This window comes from Canis lupus, chromosome 14, assembly GCF_011100685.1.
Source record: "Canis lupus familiaris isolate Mischka breed German Shepherd chromosome 14, alternate assembly UU_Cfam_GSD_1.0, whole genome shotgun sequence".
Classification (NCBI taxonomy): Eukaryota; Metazoa; Chordata; class Mammalia; order Carnivora; family Canidae; genus Canis; species Canis lupus.
The window spans coordinates 16,904,368-16,932,233 of record NC_049235.1 but is presented as its reverse complement, the minus strand read 5'-3'; the positions used below and the strand labels follow the sequence as shown (position 1 = coordinate 16,932,233).

At 38.4% G+C, this 27,866-nt stretch overlaps 1 protein-coding gene across 9 annotated transcripts in view; it reads right to left on the bottom strand.

Moving 5' to 3' along the window:
• CDK14 (cyclin dependent kinase 14) overlaps nucleotides 1–27,866 on the bottom strand; it is a 722,239-nt gene that overhangs the window by 46,763 nt on the left and 647,610 nt on the right. The window contains exon 15 of one of the 9 annotated variants that reach the window (XM_038556755.1): nucleotides 4,979–6,710. The exons of 5 other annotated variants lie outside the window; for them this stretch is intronic. The gene's annotated coding sequence lies outside the window, so the exon portion shown is untranslated. Of the gene's footprint in view, nucleotides 1–4,978; nucleotides 6,711–9,533; nucleotides 9,843–27,362; nucleotides 27,703–27,866 lie in introns of those variants that run through there. 3 more of the 9 variants (XM_038556754.1, XR_005369364.1, XM_038556756.1) reach the window with 3 other exon arrangements.

Genomic DNA, 27,866 nt, shown 5'->3' with positions numbered 1-27,866 from the left:
GTTTTTATATCTGAAAAAGTCTTTCCAGGTTTACACAGTGAATGAATTGGGGGTCAAAATGCAAGTTTTTTTTTTTTTTTTAATTTTGGATGAATGATGAATATTTTTTGAATCAAGCTTAGTCTGAATTAGAAAGTAAATGCTTTTAACATTTTACTTAAAATGATTTCATCTGTTTTAATACATAAACCTAACAGAAATCTTGCTTACGAATCATTCTACTATTCTTCAATGACACAAAAATGGCTTTGGTTTCAAAGGGGAGACTTGGCAAGTGATTACTGCATAAAATATCGCAGTCTTGTTTATTTTACAGCATTTTTGTTCATGCGTTTTTAATGGTTACATGAACCAAATGTTTAGGCAACTGTGCTGAAGATGAAATGAATGAGAAACAAAGATCTGTTAGAGGGCAAGCTGGAAGACTAACTGCTTTGCGAGTTTTCTTACAATGTAACTAACAGAGCAAAGAAGAATTGTAAGTAGTGCTTAAAAATGACCATGAGAGCACAGGGACTAAAATTCACAAGGAAAGTTTTCAGATGCCAGAAGGAAAAGTCAACAAAAGAGCCATCAGAATACACAAAGTAAATTCAAACTGTCGTGCTTTCAATTTATTAGCTAGAATTAGGGATGGTTTTTACTCCCCATCATCTCTGAACTCTGCTATTTTGGCACTGCTGAGTACCCTCTCCCTTGTGACATTTTCCCATGGCTCCCACAATTTGATTCTCCATCTACTTCTGCAGTCTTCTAGGTCTCTGTTGATTGTTCTGTCTGCCTTCCTCTGTTCCATCTCTACTCACCTCCTGCAGTCCGGGGTCCTGAGCCTTGCTCTCTCCTGGGGGTCCATCCATTTCTATGTCACCAGGTCACTGCTGATCATTCCCAAAGTGAAATGGCCTTCCTCATCCCCACTCTGCAACCTATTGATACCAGTCTGTGTCCCTCTGCTACCATGTCAACTTGAGTATGGTCAGAGAGCCACCACCATCACTAAGAGATTTACTCCCCAGGCTTAAAATCTTTTGACTCTTTTTTTTTTTTTTTTTTAACTTCTTTTCTCTCCCTTGGCCAATATAGCCATCAGATGATCAGTCCTACTGATTCATCAAAGATTTCTCTATTTTTTCCTCTCATTAACTGAATCTAGGCTTTCACCACTTCTGGCCTAAATTATTACCATAATAATACTAACAACAACTCAGTAGTGCCAACTATCAAGTGCCAAGTATTGTTCTGAATGCTTCATATGAATTTTCTCATTACCCAGGAAGCAGCTATGTATAGAGATGAATTTATCTGAGGTCACACAGCAAGGAGAACCAGGATCTGAACCAAAGCTGTCTAATCCTAGAGTTCTTCACCACTATGTTGAAATGCTTCTCACAGAATCTCATCCAAGCCATGTTGCACACTACATCCACTTTATTTTTCTAAAGGTGTTTTAAATGTGGCAATATGTATTAGCAACCTCAATTATCCACACCTATGGACTCAAAATTTGAGTTAAAATTTCCGGAAATTTATCCTAAGGAAATAATTAGTTGTATATGGGAAGATTTATATACAGGGATCTTCACTGTAACATGATTTACAATAGTTTAAAATTGGAAACAACTTTAATGTTCAGTGGTTGCTTAAATAGAATTGTGGCACATTCATACAGGGGAATATAGACCATTAAGAAAGACATTGCAGAAGAATATTTGGTGACATGGGAAAATGTTTAAGTTTTACTCAGTGGGAAAAAAAGCAGGTTATGATAGTTACATACAGTATGAATCCAATTTTGTCAAAAAAAAAAAAAAAGAAAAACAAAACAAAACTCCAAATATACCTAAATGTTAACCAAAATTGTTTTGAGGTATTGGGACTCTAAGGGATTTATTTTCATGCTTTTCCAAAATTCTATAATCAATATATGAACATTGTAATCAGAGATCCTTCCCATGATAAATGTTATTTAAAAAATTATATTCATATCTCACTACTTCTACAGTGTCATTTCTTTGCTCAAAGGCAATAATACTTACTATCCATTACATTAGGTAGAAAGTTTCCATACTTCAAAGCAAGCCCCTTTGTCTAAAGCTTTAAAAAAAAAAGATTTTATTTTATTTACTCATGAGAGATACAGAGCGGGAGAGAGAGAGGCAGAGACACAGGCAGAGGGAGAAGCAGGCTCCATGCAGGGAGCCCGATGTGGGACTTGATCCCGGATCTCCAGGATCACGCCCTGGGCTGTAGGCGGCGCTAAACCTCTATGCCACCGGGGCTGCCCGGTCTAAAGCTTCTTGATTCTTGAATCCCAACCTCTGTCTTTCTAGGAGAATGACCCCAATTAGATTGGTCTTTTCCGGAGGCTTCCCTTCCCATCCCCCATTAGCTCTGTAGTTGGTGAAGGGACAGAGCAGGGCCTCCTGGTCACTCACTTCTCACCAATGCAGATGCATCAATCCTCCACTGGATAAGAATATGGATTTATTTATAAATATTTGGTATTTCTTTCTAGTTTTACCATGTGCGGATAATGGTATTCAATCTGTAGGCCTTTTGTTATTACAAAAAGTCATCATTACCATCCACAAACTGGCAAGTGGTAGTAATGTTTCCCCCATTTAGTAATGTAGTTTTATTATTTACATGCTGGTCTTAGTTGCTATTCTCTGCATCTCCTGCATCACATTCTTCACACTCAGGCTACAGTACTTCTTACCTAAATTCAAGTGATATATTTACATATATGTTTCTTCTGTTGTCAGTTCCTTGAGTGCAGGAAAAATAGGTAACTAAGTTTTATTGGCCCAGCACATAGCACATAGTAGTTACTCAATAAACATTTGTTGACTGAATTGCAGATTAGTGGAAATAGGTAAATCTGTATCTAAAATAAATACAAGTTGTTTGAGGAAAATACTGGAAGCAACTTCCACATGACTTATACCTGGAGTATAACACCAGCACCAAAAATGATTAAAATCTCCATGAATGAAATTGTTGAAGGTAAAAAATAAGTCCTATCTCCAGTTAGCTTTGCCAGATGCCTGAGAGATGCATAAAAGTTAACCTGAAAATGTAATATAAGTCTTACATGTCCTACTGATTTCTTGTATCAGAAGACTGTTCCTATCTAGAGATTTAGTGATAAAATGGGTGGGAGGAGGAGAAGGAAAAAATAATTTTCACTCATTGTGTAAATTCTCAGATGGCAATTCCAATTGTTACTTTTCCCCACTGTATTCTGAATTAAAGTTGCTATGTATCTGTGGAGACTGAAAGATCATACCATGATTCACAAAACATAACACTGTATGAATAAGTGATCTATATATGGCGAGCTATAATTTTTCTGCGGAACTTTGGAGAAGTTGTAACCACACGAGGAAAGTCTGATTGGTTAATGTAGCCAATCAAGCCACTGGTTGTGTTTCAGAATACCATAATCTTGAATACTCAGGCTTGGTTTTATATAATACATGGGTATAACTCCAACTGAGCCTGCATGCTCTAAGAGTTCCTTCATTTCATGTTGGCCTTAATTGCCATTTCTTTAGACTATTCACTTCTCTCTTTGAGCTCAATAGGCCATAACATTACATCATAACTGGGCAAAACGGAGACTCATCTTTCCATCCTAGGGACCATATAATGTAGACATTTAACTATTGTTGGATTTTGTCATCCATTTAAGCATGAACCTAGATTAAAGGGAGAATATGCAGGAAAAAAAGGGAATCATTCTTCATCTATGGGATAATGAACAAAAGTGTCCTTTGGGACCAAATGAAGAAGTACAAGAGGAAAGCCATTCCAAACTAGTTTTTATTTACATTGTAAAAGTATGGCAAACATTATTAAAATAGAATTGGTAAGAAATCAACCAGAGAAATAAAAATCAGGAAATAAAAAAGGTACAGTTTTAAATGGAATACCACCAGAACTCTAAAGTTAGGGGAAGTCAGTCCCCCCACTTTATATCATGTTCTCTTGGGCTTTTACAGTTAAAGACAATGTTTGGTGTGAATGAGAGCATGATGAAATCCATAGTTATCTGGATTTGAATAACAAGGAACCATTTTTAATAGGGCCATTCTGTATCAGGGATATGATGTGAAACAAATGGACGCTGGCAATGAGGAGGCTCCCATTGGACGTGTAACTGTTAGCAAGTCAGATTCACTTTAGCACTGAGAATTTGAATTCTTTGTCCCACTGTATGACACAGCCTGAAGACCTGGTCGGGCAAGGAGAGGGTAAGGGCAGGGGCAGAGGCCAATGGACTCGTTTCCACAAGGGAACTCCAGTTTTAAGAATAAATTATGCCTGCTTTATGGGAACATACAATCCTCTGGACATTGCAGACATTAAATAGCAAATATTAGTAGTGACATCTCTGTCCTTTAGTGGAGAGTTTTTCCACATAAACAAAATTTAAAAAATACTTTATGCATTAATGAGGCAAATAATCAAGAAATATGAATCTTATGTTTATTATGCTGAAATCTATTTGGATTACTGTCCGGAAAGACATAGCTGCATCAAAATCTAAATTCTAATACTCTTTAAAGAGATACAATTAGATTATCTTTAAGTATACATAGAAACAAGAAGAGGGCTCATTTTATCAAGCAGAGGTCCTTCACTGATTCACTTGGACTTAGCATATTACCAGTAATTTTAACACACTTGAAAACAGTTTTCTTAATAGGATAAATACTATCCTTTGCATTCCTCTTCAGAACCTTTATTGACTTAGTAAACTACTTTTCATTTCATGTATGGAGGAAAGGCCAAATTTACTAGGCCATTTGACTTACCAAAAATTAAAACACACACCCACACAGCACATAAACATTAAGCTTTTCTGGGTTTTTATTCTTTTTTTAAAAGATTTTATTTATTTATTTGAGGGGGGAGGGGAGAGAGTGAGAGAAAGCATGAGGGGAATGGGGAGGGGCAGAGGGAGAGGGAGAAGCAGATTCCCCGCTGAGCAGGGAGCCCCATATGGTTCTCTATCCCAGGACTCTGGGATCATGACCTGAGCTGAAGGCAGATGCTTAACTGACTGAGCCACCCAGGTGCCCCAAGCATTTCTAGTTTTTTGATGAACATGTAAAATAAATCACCAATTCTCTGAAAAAGAATGTAAATATATTACAGTATTTCATTAAAGAGCAGTAAAAGTAAATGGATTGACTGACTACATTTCATTAGATAATTAGTCAATCTAATATATTTTGAATTAAAAGGAAACTTAGGAAGAGGTATTAGATTTAAATAAATGCTTCAGGGGCACCTGGGTGGCTCAGTTGGTTAAATAGCCAACTCTCGATTTTAGCTCAGGTCATGATTTCAGGGTCCTGGGATCGAGCCCCAGGTCAGACTCCCTACTCACTGGCTTAAGTATTCTCTCTCCCTCTTCCTCTGTCCCTCCTCCCACTCTCTCTCTCTCTCAAATAAATAAATCTTTAAAACAAAACAAAACAAAATGCTTTAAACACAAAATGTCTTCCTGTAAACAAGCAGTAAGCAGGAGGCCTTCCATGTATGGCATTAAAAGGGTTAAGTGTGCCACTAAATGTCTTCTCCCATTTCCTCTCAACTGGAGAATGTTATAATTTTTTGGGTTTATGAATTGGCCAGGCCAGTCAGCATCCTGAACACAACTGACTCTATCTAGCTCTGTCCCTTACCTGCTGAGAAGAGACAATTCCCCTCACACTTGGAACCCTGAAGCCCTTTAAGCTGTCTGCTCCGTAACCGCAGCAGCTGGACCCTACACAATTCTTCATCTCCTGCCACTGGGCCTCACTAAATAAAAACTATGGTGCCTTGTTAGCCAACAACTGAGCGTGAAATCACTACATTGCAATCCCCTACTCTCTGAGTCAGTCAGTCCCCCCCTCCCCCCCATTATAGATCTGGATGCATCAGGTCAATAAAGAGAGGGGGAGAAAATGGAGCGGAATAAAATGAATGTATCAGGGGAACTGAAACACACCCACACGGCATACTGAATTCCATACAGTGAAATCAGTTAGTGCATTCGTATAAAGCAGTTTAGAGCTGGCTAACAAAACCGAGATATGTGCTATTTAATGTCATCATCATGCTTTGAACTTGCCCAGGACACAGAATGGGGAACAGTACGGAGACAGACACACGGCGAAGAGACCAGCTTTTGTCAGGTCTAAAACTGCTAACAGATTAGAGCGTGTCTGACAAGGCACTGAGATTGTAACATATGTTCTTTTTAAGGAGTATTAACATTTCATGCATTAGTTACATCCTAGCTGAGAGAGCTGGAACTACTAAAAACCCCAAGATGTCATTTGTAGTAATCAGAAGTCCTCTTCACTCAGGATCCCGCGTGGGCATCTGCTGGGGGATGCAGGACGCAAGGAAGGTGGCATGAGGGGAGGACAGCCAGAAAAGACGCAATGCAAAGAAACAGGCTGTAACACATGCTGGAGGTGGTGTGAACTTCTTTCTTGAAGAAGCTCCCAAGGGGGAAGGGCATGAGCAGAAGAGGGCTTCGGAAGAGGGAGGGGATATTTTGAAATAAAGCTCTTTTTAGCATTTCTTCCCACCTACATAACATCCCCTGTCCAGTACTCCTTCCGCAGTTGCAGGGCTATTCCTTCTGTATCCTGTAATGGTCCTTTCACTTATATTTCTTGAGATGGTTCTTTTTCAGGAGGACAAAGCTGTTTTATGGTGGAAATCAAAGTATTGAATAAATATTACAATTGAGCTAGGACCACCAGTCCATCTAGAACACTCAAAAATCATTAGGCCTCTAATATAAGGCCCAGGCTCCCTAATTGTAAATTTTTACATACAGTGTGTCATGTTTTTAAAGAAAATTTCAATAACTTTCGCTGTTAGTCTTCAGGCCCCTTACATACAGCAGCTATATCTTGTCTCCACAATGCCTGGCAAACAGTAGAGACTGAATGAACATTTTTTGACTTGTACTGATACAAAGGGAATGGAAAACATAAAATAATACCTTTAAGCACGGAGTCCTGCCGGCAGCATTGTTTACACATCCCTCCTCCATGGTCCTACTGCACTCCTGGGTAGACCTGACCACAGTCCTCATTACTCAGGCGAGACTCAGAGATTGCTGTTTGTCTTCCCCAGAAGACTGTGGTATCCCTAAGGGTGGGCACTAAGACTTCCCTGACTTTGTAGCCTAAACATCCAGAAGAGGGTGGTACTTAGGGGACGCTCCACTTTTCTACCCTAGGGCACCACAGCTAATTATTACCTGACCAACTTCATACCCACCAAAGGAGTTGCCATCTATCTTATTAAAAGGAGCTGGAAATGGAGAACTCCTATATCAGTAAAATGTGCACATCATTTTCTGATTTGCAAATTTTCACTTAAAATGAATTCTTATTTGTATCCAGTGGCTTAATTTTATTATTCATATGTTATTCAGTCTCCAGAGATAGTTACCGATCATGTGTGTATACATATACTGTACACGTGGATGGGTAGGTATAGAAAAAGACATAGATATAAAAACTTTAAACCTCGGTCCTTTCCCACTTAAAAAATTTTTTTTTAATTTATTTACCTGAGAGAGAAAGAGAAAGAGAACATGAGTTGGGGTGGGGGGAGGGGAAGAGGGAGAAGAAGCAGACTTCCTGCTGAGCAAGGAGCCTGACTCCTTCCTGAGACCTTGGGAGTGCAACCTGAGCCAAAGGCAGATGCTTAACCAACTAAGCCACCCAGGTGCCCCCCCCACCCCCCTGTTTTCACATCTTGACTGATTTCCTGATGCTGATTTTAATGTTAAACATGCTCATTTTAAGGTTAGACATAATTCTAAACATAAATTAGAAGAATAAAAGCTGTAAAGTGTTATCATACTAAAAAAGAAATAATTTTACATACAGTGTTGTATGTATGTTGGTTGTTATCTTGGATTATTTATAGACCCATCCAGATTTTTATGGGGGAAAAAGAGCTGGGTTTAGATCCTGAGACACATAGTCCTACTTCATATATAACAAATTAGTAATATCTATGATATAGTGGAAGATATTTACAATATATGCAAACATAATCTGTTAGGGGAAAAGCAACATGATATATACACATATCTATATCTCTATCTCTATCTATATCTATATCTATAGAGGGTGGCATGACTCTCCAATCATTTTGAGTGATCTGAGAAGGTAAATAAGTAGGGCACACAATATATTTAAATTTTAAAAACTCTTTGAAAAGGTCCCACATCAAAGATAGTTTGTAAAAATGGAGTTAACATGGGATTGGGCAAAGTGTTTTCTCATGGAGAGGAGTTGATTTAAGATGGGAAATAATGAGTAGAACCAACATTTTTCATCAGGAAAGTGTTACAAGTAACTAACAGCATTAGCTATATTTTCTTTTTAATATTAAAAATTATCTTGGAGAGAGAGAGAGTGAGCACACTCAAAGAAAGATAGATCTGTATATCCATCTGCCTCTTTCATGTGATAAAACCATGGGAAGACTGTGTGTGTGTGTGTGTGTGTGTGTGTGAGAGAGAGAGAGAGAGAGAGAGAGAGAGAGAGAGAAGAAAGAGACAAGAGGAGAGAGGAGCTGCTGAGCGGAGTACAGGAGGCCTGAAAGGTGATAAGCAGATGATGCTCTCACTTTTGTACTAAACTGGTGTATCTGTCTCACCTAAAACGGACAAGTTTGATTACTATGTTCTATGAGATATCTGATTAGAAAAGTCCAGTGAAACTGGGAGAATAACATATTCTAAGTATTATTTTTAAAAATGTAGAGGGGAAAAAAAAACCTCATTGGTGTGTGTGTGTGTGTTATCAAAGAAAAATGGAGGGTAGAAAAGAGGATAGAAAAATTGTTCAGCAAGGAAAAAACAGAAGTTGAGAGGAGCGACTGGAAAAATTTATAAAATTATAAAGGACGCAAGTGTGGGTATCCATTATGCTCATTTTCTGAACAGTAAAGCCAGGTAAACCCTTTTGAAGTTTAAAAGGCTCTTTTAGGGCACAGGATAGGAAGGGCTTAGGTTTATTCAACAGGTGGCTCTTCAAGAGAAAGTATCCAGGGAAAAATTAAAATAGCTTAAGAAGTTTGGGACACATGGGAGGCTAGATTCTTAACAGGTTAATAAAGGAAATGAGGAGCTTCTAGTAGCATCCCCAGCTTTTGAATTCCTCTCCCCTTCCTCCCACAGACAGAGGCAGGGTGGCAGGCCTGGTGAGCCCCTGATTCCATTCTCTCGATTAATGGCAGAAAATTGAGCATGGACTATGAATGTTGTATTAGTATTGCTGTTGTCAACCCTAGCCACTAATGACCCAATTTGGGGGGGAAAGGAAGCAGAGGGGAGAAGGTTCCAGTTAAACAACAGTACTGTCTGAAGATGTAAAAGATCTTTTCTGAGGTAATTAAAAAAATTTTTTTGGCGACTTTAAAGACCGGCTTTCTTATGTGCAGTGCGGCGTAGAACAGCTTGTAGGCTGCAGATCAATAAATTCCAGTTAACTTTCAAGTCATGTCGGCATGCAGCCCTGACTGGTTTATTAATTTAAATTTCAGCCTTCTAAAAAGGTATGTCTAAAGAAGTAAGGCACTACGCGGGTTGTACTGAGACTGCTCCATCAGAACAGGTCTTTGCATAGATTGGTTATCCACATCAATAGGAAATCTTAAACCACGAAGAGAAGAGGTCACCCCTCCTTGGGTCTCATTCAGTTTGTGTCTTTCTTAGGAAAACCCTGAAAACGATTTCTTTGTTTTTAAGAGTACTTGATCTCTGAACAGCAAATACCTCTGGCTTTCCTCACGTGCACTTCAGCAACCTAGATAAGAAAGAATAAAAAAGGTGGAAACGGAAAGGAGAGAAACACAATTTCAAGGTTTCAGGAAGGTCTGCTATAGTCTCCCTTCTTTCTCTCTTCCTGCCACTATGTCCCTGGAACCCACTGAATTGGAAGGATAGAGCCTGGAAATGAAAAGTGAGGAACAGCTTATGCTTTTCCCTCAATCATCTCTCTCTAGCATGCTTTCTTACCTTTGATTCTTTACTTTGTTTGCTTTTGCTATACATTTTTAAAAAGCCCTCAAATATCTGTCAGTGGATGATACCTTTGGACTTGCTCCAGGCATCAGGACATTCTGCTCCAAAATGACTAGTATTTTAAGAAGTACAGACTAATTTTACTATTTGACTATGCCAAAGATCACTATGAGAGCACAGCTGTGGTTCAAATGGTGCCTCCTCAAACTAAATGGCCCCTGGATGATCTGTGTTCAACTTCTCCCTTAAGGTGACATAAAAAGAACAGGCTGCTTGAATCCATGAAAACTGGTCAGAGACAAAAACTGCACAGGAATCCTACTGCACCTACGAGGCTTTTATTCTGATAGAAATATTTATGAAATGGTAATACTATCTGAACTTGGCCCGTAATAATAGTATCTTAAGGATATGTTTGAAAAAACAAGTGCTTATGTGGAACTCTCAGATGTTTTCAAAAAGACCAATCGGGCCTTCATGAAATTTATATAGAATGTTATCATTTTACTAATAACTATGATATGTATTTTAAGAGCCAACTGGAACAATATGGAACTTAGGCCAAATTTTTGTGTTGAGAATTTTAGATTAAAGACAGATTTATACTTTTTATTTCTGACTGCATTCAGTTTTAATCAGGGTTCCTGGAGCTTCTCACTAACAGTGAAATTGTATTTAAATAGGGCCTTTAGGGCTTTCCGAGTTACAGATTAATTAACTCAATTTGGACAGGGTTTCGGGGGCAACCATAGCTTCTGCATCTCTAATTTTATCTCCAGAGGTAGTCAAAGTTCCTCTAGACACCAGCAACTAAATAATTGCATAGGCTTAGACAGATTATGATTGAAACATCTAAAGTAAAGCAGGCTTGTCAGAAGTCAGGCTATGACCAGGGTTGAACAATGAGACGAGGCGCTACTAGTTTACATTTCTAGCACTGAGCCGAACAGGGCTAGGAATGCAGCTGCACCATTTAGTGGGGGGTGGGGGAAGCAAACAAACAGCTTGTGTCTCAGTTTCCCCCTCTGCAGAATGAGGATGAGAACACCTAAGTCAAAAGGCAGCTGTGAGGACTAAGAGAGTGCTCAACATTAGTGCCTGGTACACAGTGAGCACAGGGTAAGTGAGATGTTGTCACGATTATTCTTATAAACCTGATTACTGTGTTTTCTTGTGCATAGCAGAATTCTCTAGAAATTAAAGGCAAAGAGAAAAAGGTTAAGGAAAAGAGTAGCACATGCTTGTTCAGACATTACAGTGAATGGTCTTTGGTCAGATTTTCTTTCCTGCTCTTTGCCAGGCACATGCACATACCCACTCTTGTATTGTGCTGTCCAGGTCATTATACTTCTTGTCAACTTCAAACACACCCTGGACTTTTTAGCCTTTCTGTGCCTTTAAATCCCCCTCTCTGGGAGCTTGCCCCAGACTATATATATCCCACCTTGTCTTCAAGCCTTAGCTACTGCTTTCTTTTCCATGAGACATTCCCTGACTCTGTGAGGACTGTCTCTGTTTTCTTTGCACTGTATTTACACTTATATAATTATAGTTTTTACATCTTACCTTGAGCTAGTAGTCATCTGTATCTTCTGTCATTTAATGCACTTACTTGACAGGAAGGGACCATTATTATAGACCGAATAGTTTATGTTCCTCAAAATTCATATGTTGGGGCCCTATAACTTCCAATGTGATGGTACTTGGGGCTGGGGCCTTTGGGAGGTAATTAGGTTGAGATGAATTCATGAGGGTGGGCTCCAATGATGGGATTAATATTCTTAGAGAGGAAGAGAGACCAGAGCTGTCCCTCTGCCTTTCTCTGCTATGTGAGGACATTGTGCAAGAGTGGCCACATATAAGCTAGGAAGAGAGCTTTACCAGGAACCAAATATGCCAGTACCCTGCTCTTGGACTTTCTAGCTTCTAAAACAGTGAGAAATAAATGCCTATTGTTTAAACCTACTCAGTCTATAGTATTTTGTTACAGTAGCCTGAATTGACTAATACAACTGTGTCATCAGATAGTTCACAGGTCTATATGTGATTTGTTGGCATTTAATAAATGTTTGCCAATTGTCTTCTGGTTCCCATTCACCTGGGCCACTTATTTCCATGAATATCTTTCTTCCTCAGAAACTCATTATTTTCTTTCCAGTTTCCTGCCAGTCCCTTGGCGACTACTTGCAAATATTTCACTTTGTGTACAACACTATACTAGATGTTGTGGAATAGATCAACTTTACCTCAAGAAGCTTTATGGTCCCCTTGGAAGTGGAAGGTCAACACATCTGACTAATTAATTACCAAATGGAAAAGATTCGAAGACAGGCCCAATAAAGGCCAAGGAGGTAACCTATGGGAGGGAAGTGTGCTACATTAATTTATATAAAGAAATACACTCTCATCGATTTTTATCTTCAACAAAAAGCTCCTTGGCTATTTCTACATTTGTCATTTAGGACAGAGATGTGGCTATAAGTGATGTTTCACTTGTCTTTTGCCTCTATCATAAGATAAACCACTGCAAAAGGTGAAGGTAAGAGACACCTGCTTCCTAACCTCAGTGGCAGGAGGACAGGCCAGAGTGGCAGGGATTGTGGGAAACTTCAGAGCACAGTCTCTAAAGAAAACAGTATTCAACCCTAGCTGATCACTGCAGTTAGAGAATGCTCAGAATGGCTCAATCTTCCTTTTCTTTTCAAAGAGATGCAGAAAAATGTGGATTTAAAATTTTTTAAAAATATATTTAATTTATTTATTTGACAGAGAGAGAACATAAGTAAGGGCAGTGGGAGTGGGAAAAGCAGGTTCCTCGCTGAGCAGGGAGCCCACTGTGGGGTTTAATCCCAAGACCCTGGGATCATGACCTGAGTCCAAGGCAGATGCTTAACTGAGCCACCCAGGCACCCCGAAAAATGTGGATTTTTATGTAGAATCTATGTAGTTGTAAATCCTGGCTCTTATTCTAAAGATTTAAAAACATTGTTTCAGGCAAAAGAATGTGTGTGGCCAGTGTCTGCTAAAGGCTTCCAGGTTACAGGCTCCACAGTGTTTTGGAAAATCGGAGCAAGACACTTGCAGTATGGCACTCTGCGTGGAGAAGAGGTCCTAGATCAGTTGGTGAGTGAGACGCATCTACGACTTATTTCTGCCTTTTCTCTGGCCTCCCCCTTTCTCTGTCGTCTGTGCCGACTGTTCTCCATAGTTCAGTATCACTGGTCTCATTTTTGAAGCTTTATGTTGACTTCATCAGAGGGCTATCATGCTGGAGACACCCGAATCGTTGGTTCTGCTTTTAATTGCTCACTCCCTATTGACACACCAACCTAAACTAAAGCACACTTCTCCTGGGCATGGCCACACAGCCTCATTGCCCCCACCAACTGGTTACCCCTTCAGAGTTCCTGCAGGCCACCAGGGGACGTACCTACTGGCCAATGCTCTGGTCTCACAATGTGGGAGGCAATTTTAGTTCTTCTCTTATTTAACTCCTCCCACTCCTACCACATGATTACATCATATTAATGATTCCTTTGGAATGATTTTCAAAAACCTCCTATTGAAGGCCATGAAACTGAAGTAATCTTTCTTAAAGACTGCTTCCACTTTATTATGCTCTTTGCTTCACTCAAGTAAATTCTTGCCATCTCCTGCGCACAACAGGTTTGGTTCTACTTTTGTCCTTTTTTACTGATGACAAAGAATAGTCTCTTGAATGTCTCACCAATCCCCTTTCTTCATTTTCTTTAAAACTCATGCCAAACTGAACTCCAATTTGTTCTTTCTTCTGTCATGATCATGTCTGATATTTTTTAAGGATTTTATGTATTTCACTGAGAGATTAAGAGAGAAAGAGAGACAGAGAGAGTACAAGCAAGGGGGAAAAAGGCTGAGGGAGAGGGAGAAGCAGATTCCCCGCTGAGCAGGAAGTCTGATGGGGGGGGGGGCCGGGGCTCCATTCCAGGACCCTGAGATCTTGACCTGAACCAAAGGCAGATGCTTAACCATCTGAGCCACCCAGTTGTCCCTGATTATATATGATTTGTACCAAGAAATATGTTACATTGTAAAGATTTCTAGTTTTTTTTTTTTTTTTTTTTTTAAGATTTCTAGTTTTTTAAAAAAAGATTTATTATTTGAAAGAGAGAGAGAGAGCAGGGTGGGGGAGGGGGAAGGAGACAGACTGTCTGCTCAGCGGAGAACCCTATGTGGGGAGCCCTATGCAGGGCTTGATCCCAGGACCCTGAGATCATGACCTGAGCTGAAATCAAGAGTTGGACACTTAACCATCTGAGCCACCCAGGTCCCCTGATTCTAGCTTTTTAAGCATTTTGTTTTAGGAAAATGGAAAAACAAACAAAAATAATTATCATAAAAGAGTTCAAGTAAATATATCTTGTTTATCACAGACTTCATGGAATTTGAGATTCATAATAGCTACCAAACACTTACTACAAACCAAGCAAGCCACTGTGCTAAATACTTCATCATCCCATTTAACCTCAACATGCTAAGATAGGCATCTTTTCCCATCCTAATTGACAGATGGGAAAAATTGAAGCTTAGGAGGTGAAGATCTAGCCCAGGTCATGGAGCTGATAAGTAGTGTAGTGAAGTCTCAAGGCCCAAGCTCCTGGGCCAAACCAAAGACCCTAAAACCCTACTCTACACAGCTTCCATGAGTTTAGAGAGCTGCCTGTACAGGGTGAAAGCTACTGCTAACAGGCTGATATTAATGCAATGAATGACTAACAAAATGTCCACTAAGATAAGGCCCAAAGAAAGTAAAAGTAAGCCCATAACTGTTTCACATTTTTTTTGCAAAAAACCTCAACATTCAATCCCAGCTTTCAGGACACAGTTTGTCACCTAGGTCCCCTCACTGAGGTCAAAGGTAGAAAAAGTGACTGCTAAACCTATTCTAACTTTCCAAAGGAAGTCAAATAAAATTCACTTTTAAGGAATGTCCGCTCATTTTCTTATTAATTAAAGAGACTGCTTCTCCCCTCAATCCTCAGTTCTCCAAGACCTTATTCAGGCATGTGGGGTGCCTGGCTCCTTCTTGTTCACATCACCAGTGCTCACATCTGCCTTTCGTCCCTCCCTCATGAATCAGACAGGAAAAGTGCAAGGAGAAGGACTCGTTGCTTTCCCCTTTTCTAATTGTAAGGCTGTTTAAAGTCTGTTCAGATTTAGTGTTGTCCTAGTTATATGCTAAGTCTCAGAGTTTTCTATGGAATTAGTAGGGAAACTGCATTTCAACTTCAGAAAAAAAAAAAAAAAAACACAAAAAAACCAAATGAGGGTTGGATAATTTCCCAAGCCCTTCCTAGAGCAGAAAAGCAAAAATAATGCCTGGTCCTGGCAGCTATTGTACTTACCTCTAAAAATCCCAAAAAGGGACCTGGGAAATCATTTATTCAAACTTTGGGCCACTGCATCCTTTGTTTAAAAGATATCTTAGGTGGAAACATAATGAATACAGCAGATTAAAGTGAAGCTACTTTGATGGGGACAGTGATGGACTTGGAGTCCTGCCCAATGTCATCCCCCTCCCTCTGCCTTCTAAAAGAAATCTCGAAGGGGAACTGAGGAGCAGCCACTGGGTTTCAAACTTGTTTTGGTCACAACTCACTGTAAAAGCACATTTTATTAAGTGACTCAGTACAGGTGCACGTGAGCACACAAAACCACACACATAGCTGAGACAAAACTTCTATGAAACAATGCTCTTACTACACGTGTCTATCTGACACTCTCCTTTCTCATCTCGTCTTTTCCATTTAAGAAACACTATTTCCAGTCCACTAGATTACGATCACTGCACATTAAAGGAATTCAAAAATACTGCATTCAATGGTAATCCTAAAAATAATTCTATAGATGAGAAAATTTTGCTCATGCCTGCATTTCCTTGTCTTTAAGGAACAGATGAGGAAAAAGTTCAGTGAGAAGCGGTCAGCAGAGGCACTGCCATTTGGAAGTAGGGCTAATTCACTTGATCTAAGAAGGGCAGATTCCCTTGGTAGGGAGTTGGGAATGCTGACCTACAGTAAAGTCTGGTCTTTCTTCACATGGTATATCATGGGCCAAGTCCACAAAGGTTTCTGCCACATGGACCAGAAAAAAGCAGGGAAAATCAGAATATAGGAAAAAAAAAAAAAAAAAAAAAGGAGAAGAGACATGTCCGTGTTTGAGTCTCTGATTCTAGTTTATGCCCAAGGCTCAGTTTTATTTTTGTCCTTGATTCCATAAAACATCCTTTATCTTGTAATCTCTCATTTTATTAAAAAAAGGAAAAGGAGAGCAAAAGTCACGACGAAAGTTTGAAAATAAGTTGTCATTAATATACATAAAATCTACTCATGCTACGAAATTATCACCAACATAAGAAAAAGCCACCACTACCTTTAAAGAACAACACGGAAAATATTTATGGTGAATTTGAAGAAAGTGAAAGAGAATGCAAATGCGTATTTGCAGAAAGAATTCCCAATGTCTACTCCTTTTCTACCCTTAGGATTGTCGACTCCCGATGCCAATCCAGTGGCAGCCACAGAATTTAAAGGTTTTACTGAACTTTCTACACTCATTTAAAAGACCCATCTTAAATACCATTTATTTAAATGTGTGTCCCTTTACAGTTTTCATTTTAGCAAGAGGCTGTAAGAAATACACCTTTGGAAAAAAAAAAAAAAAAAGCTAGCCATGGTAAACGTATAACAAGGAGGGCTTCAGACATATGTACTTCCACACCAAATCACAAAATGGGCTTTTATAAATTTCTTTCTACAAAAATAAATAAGAGAAAGTAATAAAAAAAGATAAAGCCTTCATACAGAATTGCAGCAATTATATCCCCACAGCTACACTATAACCCAAAACTTTGCAAAGGCTTTGATTATTGAACCATGGCTGAAGTGAATAATTTGCTTTTCACTAAGAAAACAAGCACATTCATTCTCACCACAATGGAGAGAGGCAGTTTTAATTAAACCTTATCAAAAGATGAATAAAGAATAAACTCAATACCCATTCCACAGGACTCTATTTTCATCTGTTTAGTTTAAGCTTGCCATGTTCGTGCAATAATTATCCACTGTCCAAGGAATGCTGGCGTTGTGTTAATGTTGGTAAAGATTTAATTAGCTCAATTATCTGGAGAGTATTGAAGTGAGGCTCAGCACAGTACAAATTTCTTCAGGCTTTATACATACCTCTGATCAAAATACATGAAACTGAAATCTAAGTGAACAAAAGACTCTCACTTCTACAATTCCACTATTGAAACTGTTCCATACTTCATAATTTTATTACTCCAACTGGAAAAAATAAAAAGAACCCTCAATATAAGTCTTTAGAAGTAGAACTCGTAAACGAAGGCTTATCTTGGTATGTGTGAGTGTGTGTAGGCACAGTGCATACAGCTAACTTCCTAATCTGTAAATATGTTCTTAGAAAGTTAATTAAATTTGTCTTTTAGATAAGTATTAGTACCAAAGTCCAGTCCTTTAAAAATTTTTTATCTTTTTACTGTAGCCTACATATATTACGTTTTTCCCAGAAAATGAAGCATTTAAAAAGCATTGAAAGCACAGTAACACAGACAACTGTTTCAATCTGTCAGACACCAGGGACAGACAGTAGGGTTCATTTCAGAAAACAGATTGGCCCCCAGCGGCCTGACCTTCCTGGTGGGAAAGAGAACACAGTGCTGTGCTTGACAAGCTCAGCAACAAAGAGGTATATTCAGGTCCCCCCAATTCAGACACGCTTCTCACAGGGAAAAATGCAAAGCAGGAGAAAGAAATGCACCACTTCTAGCAAAGCAGTTTCCTTAGTTCAGAGACCAGGATCTCAACAATAACAAAAATAATGTATTTCGGAAAGTAGCAAGCACCATTTTCTCTACTCATTTATAACTTCAGAAAGCTCTAATCTGGCTTTTGCCAATGTCTTAGCTTCTAACCTCACCTGTGATCCAAACTCACTGGTATTACAACATCAGTGGAAACCTGAAAATATGATTATCCTGATAAAAGATTTCTTAATTACTTTACCAATGAAGAGGGCATAACTTTTCTCTCAGAAGCTGGTTCATGCAAATTTCAAAGTAAGCTTTTTTTCTTTTCCCCACGTTACAGGTTTTGCCTTTAAGCTTTTATTTTAAAACTCAGACGGACATTTCCTTGTCTTTTAGCCCCTCAGACAAACAGATTTTTCATTGTTTATTTTTAATTTGGAATTTGTATAGGGTCTTCTATGTAGGTCTCCAAAGGAGCCAAAAATCCAGGAAAAGTATCAACTGCAATAAAAAAATTTGATAAAGTATATTTTTAGTAAAAGAAGTCTTAAGCTAAATTAGTTGTGATGACTACATACTTTTTTCCTAACTTCTAAGGTCAAGTTTTATTGTATATGCTGCTTAATCAGCTATACCCCATGTTTAGTTTGCATTTTTTGAATTTTATATATATGTCCCACATTTTCTGAAGCATTAAACTTCACGTGAAAGATAAATTTAAAAGGCACTCACACTTGCTCATATTATCCTTATAAACAAGTACATTGTAATTTTTTTAACATGCAGATTCTGTGTTTTAGTACACGCTTTCCTAAACTGTAAGGATTATGGGCACTTAGGTTCAAACCAACCAGTACAGTTGAAACAACTCCTGATTTCTGACCCATAAATATCATGATGATTTATTACAGAAGCAGGTATTGCAGATACATGCTCCTCACTATAAATGTGTGGGCTACTAGAAAAACTTATGTTGAAGAACAGACCATCGCATATTACATAGTCCACCATAATTTATAAAGGTTTAACAATTGGACACACATCACAATCATAAGCACCCATTGCCAGATAAAAGGTAAGGTTGGCCAGGTGGTGAGAACACTTTCTGTTTAGTGGTCCAAATAATTTGCCTCAACTTTAGACTTAAACACTTCAATCTCAGAAAATTCTGTGAAGAAATAGGGCAAAAGTGATCCAAGGTAATAAAAAATTGTGTTTTTTATCTGCCACATTTTTTGAGCCGTCTTTTTTTTTGGGGGGGGGTATGTTAAGGACTTCTTTGAGCTGGCAAAGACAAGACACAAGTATGGGTTAGTTTTACCTTGTTTTCTAGCCTGCAAATACTTTTATGGAATGACTCACTCAGTGTGGCTCGAAAAGACATCCTTGGAACTTCAGAGTATTTTGTGCAAGAACAAAGGGTGCTTGGGTTCAGTTTGCAACAAGAGTCATTTTTACCACACCAATTCCCTTCTTTTGTGCTGGCAAAGAGGGATACTTTGAGCCTTTTGGGTTTAGAAGATCTTCAAACAGACAATAGTGTGCAAACAACCCTCAAGAACATAACTTTACTAGAACAACCTCAAGGCTGAGACCAAGGCTTTGAGAAAGGCCCCTTCAGATTTCCTTCTGCTCTCCACCCCCAACAAAGCCTGCCTGACAATACTGAAATCTCCTTCTTTCTTTGGATTAAACCCCCTTTGCAGGAAAAGTATGCAAATGCCATCCCTGGCTCCCTTGTCTGAGGCTACTCTCACCCAGCTATCTTTTCTCCCTCTGGCTTCCCCAGCAGACCATCACCTGCCTGACATGGAGACCCAGCTTACAATTCAAAGTCCTTCACAGATCTGACAGTCGCTCCCTGGGCCTGCCACGGCCTCTAAAAGGGGCTCATTTAGTCGTAATTAACTATTCCCTGCATCTTTCCTAAGGTATGGTAATTGTGCTAAAAGCCAACAAGTGAGGCATTCATTCTACTTCTCATTTAAATCTTTCCCCCCCTCAGCCGTCTCCCACCCTCTGCCTTCTTTCCACCTCACATGGCTGCCCCCCACACACACATACACTTTTCTTTTTTTCACTCCTCCCAGGGAATATTTCAAGTCAGGAGATGGAATGAAGGTAGAAATTAGAAACTATAGGAAAACAGTTTAAAAAGCAGTGCTTACTGAATGGTGAAGTACTGCATGGGAAGTCAAAAAGAAAGTGAAAAAGAATTAAAAATGAAACAAACTGTTTCACTGACACAAATATATAAATATGTATAAATATAAATACATATGTTTGTGGAGACACACGATACAAAAGTTCTACAAATGCATTTTTCTTCACCTATATAGTTTCTTCTCAAAATATATGTTCACCCTGCTTGAGAGATAAAAGGTACAAATAAAAGGTAATTATTTTGTCTCACCAGCTTTTCTTCTTTATCCTTAAGCTGTAGATAAGACAGATATAAGGTCAAGAAACTTGAATTTGACCTCTGCAAACATATTAGGTCCTCGCAAGTGGGCAGTGGACCAATGAAGACTGTATTATGTTCTTGCAGGCAGACCAACACTATCATGATTAGGAGAAGTCGTAGCAATGAGGTGAGGTGATAAATTATTTACTTTGGGGCAGCCCGGGTGGCTCAGTGGTTTAGCGCTGCCTTCAGCCCAGGGCGTGATCCTGGGGACCCGGGATCGAGTCCCACGTTGGGCTCCCTGCATGAAGCCTGCTTCTCCCTCTGCCTGTGTCTCTGCCTCTCATGAATAAATAAATAAAATCTTTTTTAAAAAATTATTTACTTCAAAGACTTCCCATTAGCCATGAGCTGTTGAACTAAATGGACTGAACTGGAAAACAGTCATGGCTTCCTTGCAATCTTTCAGGCTTTCAACACACAGAACAATGTTATGCAATTAGTCTCAGCATTAGGAAGGAGACAATGTTCCACTAAAAAAGACTCAAAAACAGTTATCTGGACCTTAATCATCTGGACACTGCTGTTACTAGTGTTAATTTACCAGCATTTCTTAGGAGTAACAGAGAATACTTTAAATTCTGAAATGCTCTATGGTTATACATGAGTTGATTTGGATTGGTATTTGACTCATCATATGCTACTATGTATAGAGGAAAGTCTGGTAATGAGAGAACGTCAAAGAGCACGGACCCATTCAAGATGGCTCTGAGGTTGGAATTATAGTGAGAACCTACCATGGCTATAAAACTGTAAATTAACTTTCTTAGTTATGCAATAAAATTTGTAAAATAATTTTTCTCTGCTAAAACAGAAATTTAATGTACCTGTTGTTTTTCCTTACACATAAATTTTATACACATATGCAGAACATTCTACTTTTTTCACATTATCCCATATATTTCTGCATGTTCATTACTTTTATGACTAGTTTTCAAGGCTGTATAATATTCCATCTAGTTTCATATACGTTAATCTACTCAGTAATTTCTTATAAAAATTTTTAAGGGGTCCATTCTAAATAATTTATGTTTAATCTGTCTTACAGTAGTTGTTTTAACATTTTTTCTCTGTCATTGTCATCATGACCAAAAATGTTATTGATTTACTAAATCTTAGGTGATTTCAAGTAACTGGTTAGACTTTAAGATCTTCAAATATTTGGATTTAGGCAAAAAGTGGTAGGGAAACAACAGTTTACTCTTACAGGAACTCAAGTTCATGAGTATCAATTTGAATTTATTCACGAAAATAACTTTTGCACACCTACTGAGTGCTAATCGCATTACAAATAATACCATGAAGATACTAAATTCTTAACATTTCTTTAACTTTCAAAAATTGTTTTAATTTTTAATTGAAGTACAGTTGATAGTCAATATTAGATTAGTTTCAGATGTACAATACAGCAATTTCATATATATACATATATACATGTATATGTACATATATGTGTGTGTACATATATATATTATCAAATGCTCACCATGATAAGTATAATTACCATCTGTCACCATACAAAATTATCACAATACTAAAAAAAAAAACAAGAAAACAACAACAACAACAAAAACTCTTAAATTTTTATCCCTGGAAAGCCAGTTATCTCACTTTTTAGTTTTTGCATTTTCCCCAAATTTCATATTGAAATTCTACATAGTCACAAAATTTAAATTAAGGGATTCATCATTCATTTCATAAAAAGATATATAAACAGAGAAGGCATACTTTTTCAACTAAAATAATTCACATATAACGTTCCAAATAACATGTTACATACATGTTGAAAAATTTATACTAAAGGGACCATACCTATAATAGATTCACAAAATTTTAGGGCTGAAGGATGAATAGGTTTTCAGTCAAAAAGAAAGGTAAACATTGGTATAGTTTCTAATATTCTAATATTATGTTAGGTATAACTGCAATTGGAATTTTATACATTTTCTTTACTTATTTTTCAGACATGATTTACCATGATAAGAAGTTCAAAGAAAAGAAAAAAAAATACTACATCTTCTTTCAAGTCATTATACGATCCCTGAAGGATCTTCCTGGCTTTAAGATGTTTTGATTCTTCTGTGTCTGACCAGGAAGTCATATGCATTTCCCCATGGGCAATCACATTAAAATCCAAACTCTTGGGATGCCTGCGTGGGCTCAGTGGTTGAGCATCGGCCTTTGGCTCAGGTCACAATCCTGGGGTCCTGGGATTGAGTCCCGCATCAGGCTCCCTGCAGAGCCTACTTTTCCCTCTGCCTATATCTCTGCCTCTCTCTCGGTGTCTCCCACAAATAAATAAAATCTTAAAAAAAAAAAATCCAAACTCTTTAGCGCATCATTCCAGACCCTTTACAATCCAGCTTCAAATCCTAATTTTAGTTCTGTTCCTTGTCACTCCTATCCACGCTCTTTAGCTTTACCAGCCCATTTCCTGTGATGCTTCACTTTGTGACATGACTTTGCTCTTAGCATTTTCTCTGTGAGAAAACATACTTCTCCTTCATGCCCATGGAAAATATCATTCTTCCTTTGGTTCACAATCTCTTCCTTTGTGAGACCTTTCCAAGCCCCTCTAGCGGAATTAATTTTGACCTCATCTGTCCCCCCACATAGCTTCATGCAACCTTCTACCATAGCCTTTATTATCCTGAAATGTAAATGTTCATATCTGTATTTCCAAATTGTGAGGGTCTTGAAGCTAGAAACTAGAATAGCACCTATATCATGGCTACTCAAAAAAGTATTTGCTAAAAGAACAAGATATTATGGTATGGTGGGTTAGCTGGATATTCACTAATTCAGTCAACATCAGTGGTTCAATGGTTGAGTATCTGCCTTTGGCTTAGGTAGTGATCCCAAGATCCGGAGATCATATTCTGCATCAGGCTCCCTGTAGGGAGCCTGCTTCTCCCTCTGCCTGTGTCTCTGTCTTTCTCTGTGTATCTCTCATGAATAAATAAATAAAATCTTTAAAAAAAATGTGAAACAAGGATAAAATGTAAACAAATTTCTGTATGCTGAGATTTAGAGGCTAGAGGGGAAGACAGACAAATCACAGGAGACTTCAGGACAGAGGGGCTGAAACTTTGGCTCTATTCCCAACACGTGTAAAACAGCTATACATTTGTTCATGTTCATGAAATACATTTCACACTCTGTCAGACCACGTTGCTAAAGTCTACCATTGACTGTGAGGCAGGGGATGGAACATCTCTGAATTCCTAACTCACACACTGTCCTCTCTCCACTTCTACCCATTTTCATTCTGAAGGTCTGAGCCGAGAGTAATTCTCCCCTCCCTCTCCTTATTCCAACATCAGGCAGTCCTGTCCTCAGTTCAGGAGCTCATTCTGAATACCACAGTGCTCAAGGGCAGCATGACCAGTGATAAGGCTTGTGCGCATCGTGTACCTCTTGATATGACGTGAGGAGAGCACTTCATTTGGGTAGTATGCTTCCTTGAAATCCATCACCATGAAACAACATCATTAGAGATATTCTAAAAAATTCCTGAATAGTACTCTACAAAGTATCAAGATCATGAAAAACAAGAGAATATTGAGAAAATATCACAGACTAGATGAGAGTAAGGAGACAAGATGATTAAATGCAATGTACTACTCTGGATATAAGCTCCTGGAACAGAAGGATAGAGAAGTATGAAAACAGGTGAACTACAAATACACTTGTAGTTAAATTACTAGCATGGTATCTACATTAATTTCTTAAGTTGATAAATGTACCATGGTTATAAAGGTTAATATTAGAAGTTGAAGTGAAGGGCATGGCTTTCTACACTGGCTTTACAATTCTCCTGTATATTTAAAAGTATTTCAAAATAAAGAGTTAAAAAAAAAAAAAAACACAACCCTAATCTTACCACTACTCATGCTGAGTAGTTACTTTCAATTCTGAACCTCCAAATGCACCTGGATTTCTACAAATTACCCCATAGCAGTGGGCAGGGAAAGACCTGAGTTCATTCTCCTGAAGGAAGTTGAGTTTACACTGAGTTGGCTCTCCATGCTGTCCTGGCAGTCCTCATATACACAAGCTATGTGAAATGGCCTGATGCTTTAGTGTCATCTAGTCAGAGACTCTCCCTGCAAGGTCAAAACTAATGTGTATAAAAAGGGGAGAGTTACAGCCCAAAAAACTAATATATAGAAAAATTCTTTTAAGAATTGGCCTATTAGGGGCAGCTGGGTGGCTCAGTGGGTTAAGCATCTGCCTTCAGCCCAGGTCATGATCTCAGCATCCTGGAAATGAGCCCCCGAGTCCAGTGGGAATTTCTGCTCGGCGAGGAGTCTGTTTCCTCCTTCTCCCTCTGCCCCTCTGTCCTGCTTATGCACTCTCTCTCTCAAATAAGTAATCTTTTTTTAAAAAATTGACCTACTAATCATCAAGGGCATAGTAAATGGCACTCTATTATAATTTTTAGATGGCATCTGTGTGAACATAAGAATGACTGGTCTCCATTGTAAATTGAAAAACTGAGACATTCAATTAGATGGTTAGAACTGGGATAACTTTATAAAGAAAAAAGACTGCACTGAATAGCAATTTATTCAAAGAGGGAAAAATATTACCAGCATAATTAACATGTTAGAGTTAATGAATGGCACTGCTGATACAGAGTAGTGGCTCTCACATTTTTTGTTTTTGTTGTTGTTGTTGTTGTTGTACATTTTTTGGTATTTAAGGACATTTCATACTCTTAAAAATTATAGAGGACTCCCGAGCAGTGCCTGGGTGCCTCAATTGGCTAAGCGTCTGACTCTTGATTTTGGCCCAGGTCAGGATCTCAGGGTCCTGAGACAGAGCCTTGAATCAGGCTCCACACTCAGCTGGGAGGCTGTTTCTCTCCCTCTGCCTCTCCCCCCACTTGTGTATGTGCATACACTCTCTCTCTAGAATAAGTAAATAAGTCTAAAAAAATTATAGAGGACCCCCGAGGATCTTTTGTATATATGGACTATAGCCATTGATATTTACTATATTTGAAACTAAAATTGATCATTTAAAACATAAATTTATTAGTTCATTAAAAAACCCATTATGTTAACACTAAATATTATTTTAATAAAAATAAATATATTCTCCAAACAGAATGGGGGGTGGCACTGCTTTACAATTATGCAAGTCCTTTTTTAAATGCCTAGCTGAATATAAAACAGCTGGATTCTCATATCTGCTTCTGTATTTAATCTGTCCTATGATAAACTGTTTTGGTTGAAGCAGCTGAAGAAAATGTGGCCTCTCACAGATACATGGTTGGAAAAGAAAAAAGTATTTTAATAGACCTTTCGTGGATATGTATTCTTTTATATTACAACAAAACTCAACAAGTGGTAATTTCTTTTTTTTAAAAAAGATTTTATTTATTTACTTGAGAGAGAGAGTGAGCCAGAGCATGAGTTGGGGGGAGAAGGAGAGGGAGGGGGAGAAGCAGAGTCCTCACTGAGCAGGGAGCCCGATAAGGGCTCAATTCCCTGAGATCATGACCTGAGCTGAAAGCAGGTGCTTAACCGACTGAGCTACCCAGGTGCTCCAAAAGTGGTAATTTCTCAAGGGTCAGTTGCACTGGGAAATCTGAAATGGTATCAATGAATTCTTTGTATTCTTTATTTTAATATCTATTGGTTTATTTCATATTTCCAGTGAATATTTTATCCATGCAGTGATTTTCTAAAATCATTCATTGGTCATTTGGAAAATATGATTCAGTGTGTTACAGGTTTTTCAAACATTGACACATTTCACTATATAATGTCAAAAAAATCACATTGGCTTATATCACCACCCATCTCACTTGAGAATTGTTTGGCAAACCATCAGGCTCACAGGGGCAAACAGGTTTATGATAGTTTCCCAAGATTCTAAATTTTCTATTGAAAGCTTTAATTTTATCATTGACAGCAAATGCTATCACTTGTTTTCCTGGAGTGACAGCCTCACTTTTTTTGTTCATTTTTGAGAAAATATCTGCCAGGAAGAAAATAGCTAGCAAACTTTGCAACTCAAAACACCTGCACCAGACTTTTTCCTTGAGACAACCCAGTGATTTGGTATATGGAGATGGCTTATACAAACTTCCCAGTGAGTCACACAGAATATTTAGCCATTTACTCAAAGGGAGAGGTTTAAGAAAATTAGTAATTTTTAGTTCTTCATGAAGGACATTATTCAATGAAATGGCCTTTAAAAAAATACCACTGGGGCAGCCCCAGTGGCTCAGCGGTTTAGCGCCGCCTTCAGCCCCCTGTGGGATCCTGAAGATGGGGGATCGAGTCCCATGTTAGGCTCCCTGCATGGAGTCTGCTTCTCCCTCTGCCTGTGTCTCTGCCTCTCTCTCTCTCTCTCTCTCTCTGTCTCTCATGAATAGATAAATAAAATCTTTAAAAACAAAAAATAAAAAATAAAAATAAAAAAACACTGTTGTGTAGTGAGGTAAAACAAAACAAAACAAAACGCCAAAACAACAACAAAAATACCCCAAAACAAAAAACCCTCCACAAAAAAACAAAAACAAAAAATCCCACACCAAAAACTAGTGCCTAAGAATACAGTCCGGTGCCACTGCCTGGATTCATACTGAGGAACCAGGAGTCCTACTTATTGTTTTTGCACCACTACTAAAGATGTAAACATAGTGCAACAGGAAAAGGACATCTTAGTTTTATTATGAAAACAATTTTGATGCCTATGGAGCCTCTGGGGATCCCCAGGGTACACACACCACACATTGAGATCTGCTAATACAGAGGCTAGTTATAGGGATGCCACCATTTCTTTTCCTTGGAACCAAGAGATCTTATCTGAGGGGAACCCACAAATCTGAAAGTGAAACTTTTACCAAAAAGGTCAATCAATAAAGCTATGAAAATATTCAACAAAGGGAATGATTAATGTAAGAATGTCAATATGTATATCAAATACTATTTTAGTTAATAGATTGAGAATAATACGAGAGTAGAGATTCTTTTTTTTTTTTTTTTGAGATTTTATTCATTTATTCATGAGAGGCACAGAGAGAGGGGCAGAGACATAGTCAGAGGGAGAGGCAGGCTCCCTGCAGGGACTCTGGGATCATGACCTGAGCCAAAGGCAGATGCTCAAACACTGAGCCAGCCAGGCATCCCAAGAGTGGAGATTCTACCCAGACTGTGGAAGGCCAAGTAGAGGGCAGGGAATAGAGAAAAGGATGGCAGATAAGACCAGGCACACATGCAAACACCACCATTCATCTCTGGGTCTACATGGCCAGACATCTATAGCTTGCCCATCCTGAGAGGCTTAAGGGCATCTTAGTTAGAAAGCTAGTCCAAACCCTGGGAAATCCATTTGTGGGTGACCAGACTTAATTCTCTGTAAAAAAAAAAAAAAATTTTTTTTGACAATGCTTTCTCTCAGAATAGTTGATTTATTCATTTTTCTAATACATCTATCAGTTATTAACAAATTGAGTTACTGTGGCAGAATAAAAAAAACTTAACTTTAGATGAACCATTTCAAATAGTATTTCATATATT